We start from the raw sequence: 6,000 nt of genomic DNA, 5'->3' as shown, positions 1-6,000 counted from the left end.
CTTGGCTATCATATCTCATGCTATAGGAAGGCTCTCAGGTTTGGAAGGGGAAGGAGTTGGATATCACATTTCATGTTAGAGGAACGATCTCAGGTTTGGTATTAGAGGCCTTGAGATATCACATCTCATGCTATAGGAAGGGTCTCAGGATTGGAATGGGAAGGAGTTGTATATGACATCTCAGGCCTTAGGAAGGGTCTCAGGTTTGGTATAAGCATTGAGATATCACATCTCATGCTATAGGAAGGGTCTCAGGATTGGAATGGGAAGGAGTTGGATATCACATCTCATGTTATAGGAAAGATCTCAGGTTTGGTATTAGAAGCATTGAGACATCACATCTCATGTTATAGGAAGGGTCTCAGGATTGGAATGGGAAGAAGTTGGATATCACATCTCATGCTATAGGAAGGGTCTCAGATTTGGTATAAGCATTGAGATATCACATCTCATGCTATAGGAAGGGTCTCAGGATTGGAATGGGAAGCAGTTGGATATCACATCTCAGGCCATAGGAAGGGTCTCAGGTTTGGTATAAGCATTGAGATATCACATCTCTGCTATCGGAAGGGTCTCAGGATTGGAATGGGAAGGAGTTGGATATCACATCTCATGTTATAGGAAGAGTCTCAGGTTTGGTATTAGAAGCATTGAGATATCCCATCTCATGCTATAGGAAGGGTCTCAGGTTGGAATGGGAAGGAGTTGGATATCACATTTCATGTTATGGGAAGGGTCTCAGGATTGGAATTGGAAGGACTTGGCTATCATATCTCATGCTATAGGAAGGCTCTCAGGTTTGGAAGGGGAAGGAGTTGGATATCACATTTCATGTTAGAGGAACGATCTCAGGTTTGGTATTAGAGGCCTTGAGATATCACATCTCATGCTATAGGAAGGGTCTCAGGATTGGAATGGGAAGGAGTTGGATATCACATCTCAAGCTATAGGAACGGTCTCAGGTTTGGAATAAGCATTGTGATATCACATCTCATGCTATAGGAAGGGTCTCAGGATTGGAATGGGAAGGAGTTGGATATCACATCTCATGTTATAGGAAAGATCTCAGGTTTGGTATTAGAAGCATTGAGACATCACATCTCATGTTATAGGAAGGGTCTCAGGATTGGAATGGGAAGAAGTTGTATATGACATCTCATGCTATAGACAGGGTCTCAGGTTTGGAAAGGGAAGGAGATGGATATCACATTTCATGTTAGAGGTAGGATCTCAGGTTTGGTATTAGAGGCATTGAGATATCACATCTCATGCTATCAGAAGGGTCTCAGGATTGGAATGGGAAGGAGTTGGATATCACATCTCATGCTAAAGGGAGGGTTTCAGGTTTGGAAGGGGAAGGATTTGGAAATCACATCTCATGTTATAGGAAGGATCTCAGGTTTGGTATTAGAAGCATTGAGACATCACATCTCATGCTATAGGAAGGGTCTCAGGATTGGAATGGGAAGGAGTTGGATATCACATCTCATGCTATAGGAAGGGTCTCAGATTTGGTATAAGCATTGAGATATCACATCTCATGCTATAGGAAGGGTCTCAGGATTGGAATGGGAAGCAGTTGGATATCACATCTCAGGCCATAGGAAGGATCTCAGGTTTGGTATAAGCATTGAGATATCACATCTCTGTTATCGGAAGGGTCTCAGGATTGGAATGGGAAGGAGTTGGATATCCCATCTCATGTTATAGGAAGAGTCTCAGGTTTGGTATTAGAAGCATTGAGCTATCCCATCTCATGCTATAGGAAGGGTCTCAGGTTGGAATGGGAAGGAGTTGGATATCACATTTCATGTTATAGGAAGGGTCTCAGGATTGGAATGGGAAGGAGTTGGATATCACATCTCAAGCTTTAGGAAGGGTCTCAGGTTTGGTATAAGCATTGAGATAGCACATCTCATGCTATAGGAAGGGTCTCAGGATTGGAATGAGAAGGAGTTGGATATCACATCTCATGTTATAGGAAAGATCTCAGGTTTGGTATTAGAAGCATTGAGACATCACATCTCATGTTATAGGAAGGGTCTCAGGATTGGAATGGGAAGAAGTTGTATATGACATCTCATGCTATAGACAGGGTCTCAGGTTTGGAAAGGGAAGGAGATGGATATCACATTTCATGTTAGAGGTAGGATCTCAGGTTTGGTATTAGAGGCATTGAGATATCACATCTCATGCTATCAGAAGGGTCTCAGGATTGGAATGGGAAGGAGTTGGATATCACATCTCATGCTAAAGGGAGGGTCTCAGGTTTGGAAGGGGAAGGATTTGGAAATCACATCTCATGTTATAGGAAGGATCTCAGGTTTGGTATTAGAAGCATTGAGACATCACATCTCATGCTATAGGAAGGGTCTCAGGATTGGAATGGGAAGGAGTTGGATATCACATCTCATGCTATAGGAAGGGTCTCAGATTTGGTATAAGCATTGAGATATCACATCTCATGCTATAGGAAGGGTCTCAGGATTGGAATGGGAAGCAGTTGGATATCACATCTCAGGCCATAGGAAGGATCTCAGGTTTGGTATAAGCATTGAGATATCACATCTCTGTTATCGGAAGGGTCTCAGGATTGGAATGGGAAGGAGTTGGATATCCCATCTCATGTTATAGGAAGAGTCTCAGGTTTGGTATTAGAAGCATTGAGATATCCCATCTCATGCTATAGGAAGGGTCTCAGGTTGGAATGGGAAGGAGTTGGATATCACATTTCATGTTATAGGAAGGGTCTCAGGATTGGAATTGGAAGGACTTGGCTATCATATCTCATGCTATAGGAAGGCTCTCAGGTTTGGAAGGGGAAGGAGTTGGATATCACATTTCATGTTAGAGGAACGATCTCAGGTTTGGTATTAGAGGCCTTGAGATATCACATCTCATGCTATAGGAAGGGTCTCAGGATTGGAATGGGAAGGAGTTGTATATGACATCTCAGGCCTTAGGAAGGGTCTCAGGTTTGGTATAAGCATTGAGATATCACATCTCATGCTATAGGAAGGGTCTCAGGATTGGAATGGGAAGGAGTTGGATATCACATCTCATGTTATAGGAAAGATCTCAGGTTTGGTATTAGAAGCATTGAGACATCACATCTCATGTTATAGGAAGGGTCTCAGGATTGGAATGGGAAGAAGTTGGATATCACATCTCATGCTATAGGAAGGGTCTCAGATTTGGTATAAGCATTGAGATATCACATCTCATGCTATAGGAAGGGTCTCAGGATTGGAATGGGAAGCAGTTGGATATCACATCTCAGGCCATAGGAAGGGTCTCAGGTTTGGTATAAGCATTGAGATATCACATCTCTGCTATCGGAAGGGTCTCAGGATTGGAATGGGAAGGAGTTGGATATCACATCTCATGTTATAGGAAGAGTCTCAGGTTTGGTATTAGAAGCATTGAGATATCCCATCTCATGCTATAGGAAGGGTCTCAGGTTGGAATGGGAAGGAGTTGGATATCACATTTCATGTTATGGGAAGGGTCTCAGGATTGGAATTGGAAGGACTTGGCTATCATATCTCATGCTATAGGAAGGCTCTCAGGTTTGGAAGGGGAAGGAGTTGGATATCACATTTCATGTTAGAGGAACGATCTCAGGTTTGGTATTAGAGGCCTTGAGATATCACATCTCATGCTATAGGAAGGGTCTCAGGATTGGAATGGGAAGGAGTTGGATATCACATCTCAAGCTATAGGAACGGTCTCAGGTTTGGTATAAGCATTGTGATATCACATCTCATGCTATAGGAAGGGTCTCAGGATTGGAATGGGAAGGAGTTGGATATCACATCTCATGTTATAGGAAAGATCTCAGGTTTGGTATTAGAAGCATTGAGACATCACATCTCATGTTATAGGAAGGGTCTCAGGATTGGAATGGGAAGAAGTTGGATATCACATCTCATGCTATAGGAAGGGTCTCAGGTTTGGTATAAGCATTGAGATATCACATCTCATGCTATAGGAAGGGTCTCAAGATTGGAATGGGAAGGAGTTGTATATGACATCTCATGCCATAGGAAGGGTCTCAGGTTTGGTATAAGCATTGAGATATCACATCACATGCTATAGGAAGGGTCTCAGGATTGTAATGGGAAGGACTTGGATATCACATCTCATGCTGTAAGCAGGGTCTCAGGTTTGGAAAGGGAAGGAGATGGATATCACATTTCATGTTAGAGGTAGGATCTCAGGTTTGGTATTAGAGGCACTGAAATATCACATCTCATGCTATCAGAAGGGTCTCAGGATTGGAATGGGAAGGAGTTGGATATCACATCACATGCTAAAGGGAGGGTCTCAGGTTTGGTATACGCATTGCGATAGCACATCTCATGCTATAGGAAGGGTCTCAGGATTGGAATGGGAAGGAGTTGGATATTACATCTCATGTTATAGGAAAGATCTCAGGTTTGGTATTAGAAGCATTCAGACATCACATCTCATGTTATAGGAAGGGTCTCAGGATTGGAATGGGAAGAAGTTGGATATCACATCTCATGCTATAGGAAGGGTCTCAGGTTTGGAAGGGGAAGGAGTTGGATATCCAATCTCATGTTATAGGACTGGTCTCAGGTTTGGTATTAGAAGCATTGAGATATCACATTGCATGCTGTAGGAAGGTTCTCAGGTTTGGTATTAGAAGCATTGAGACATCACATCTCATGCTATAGGAAGGGTCTCAGGATTGGAATGGGAAGGAGTTGGATATCACATCTCATGTTATAGGAAGGATCTCAGGTTTGGTATTAGAAGCATTGAGACATCACATCTCATGCTATAGGAAGGGTCTCAGGATTGGAATTTGAAGGAGTTGGATATCACATCTCATGCTATAGGAAGGGTCTCAGATTTGGTATAAGCATTGAGATATCACATCTCATGATATAGGAAGGGTCTCAGGATTGGATTGGGAAGGAGTTGTATATGACATCTCAGGCCATAGGAAGGGTCTCAGGATTGGTATAAGCATTGAGATATCACATCTCTGCTATCGGAAGGGTCTCAGGATTGGAATGGAAAGGAGTTGGATATCCCATCTCATGATAAAGGAAGGGTCTAAGGTTTGGAAGGGGAAAGATTTGGATATCACATCTCATGTTATAGGACGGGTCTCAATTTTGATATTAGAAGCATTGAGATAACAAATCTCATGATATCGGAAGGGTCTCAGGATTGGAATGGGAAGGAGTTGGATATCACATCTCATGATAAAGGAAGGGTCTAAGGTTTGGAAGGGGAAAGATTTGGATATCACATCTCATGTTATAGGACGGGTCTCAGGTTTGGCATTAGAAGCATTGAGATATCAAGTCTCATGGTATAGGAAGGGTCTCAGAATTGGAATGGGAAGGATTTGGATATCACATCTCAAGCTATAGGAAGAGTCTCAGGATTGGAATGGGAAGGAGTTTGATATCACATCTCATGCCATAGTATGGTTCTCAGGTTTGGTAGAAGCATTGGGATATCACATCTCATGCTATAGGAAGGGTCTCAGGTTGGAATGGGAAGGAGTTGGATATCACATTTCATGTTATAGGAAGGGTCTCAGGATTGGAATGGGAAGGAGTTGGATATCACATCTCAAGCTTTAGGAAGGGTCTCAGGTTTGGTATAAGCATTGAGATAGCACATCTCATGCTATAGGAAGGGTCTCAGGATTGGAATGGGAAGGAGTTGGATATCACATCTCATGTTATAGGAAAGATCTCAGGTTTGGTATTAGAAGCATTGAGACATCACATCTCATGTTATAGGAAGGGTCTCAGGATTGGAATGGGAAGAAGTTGGATATCACATCTCATGCTATAGGAAGGGTCTCAGGTTTGGAAGGGGAAGGAGTTGGATATCCAATCTCATGTTATAGGACTGGTCTCAGGTTTGGTATTAGAAGCATTGAGATATCACATCGCATGCTGTAGGAAGGTTCTCAGGTTTGGAATGGGGAGGAATTGGATATCACATCTCATG

Source organism: Ambystoma mexicanum, unplaced genomic scaffold (genome assembly GCF_040938575.1).
Source record: "Ambystoma mexicanum isolate Mex_15411 unplaced genomic scaffold, UKY_AmexF1_1 Mex_scaf3, whole genome shotgun sequence".
Taxonomy (NCBI): Eukaryota; Metazoa; Chordata; class Amphibia; order Caudata; family Ambystomatidae; genus Ambystoma; species Ambystoma mexicanum.
The sequence above is the reverse complement of the archived record's forward strand: the minus strand, read 5'-3'. Positions refer to the sequence as shown.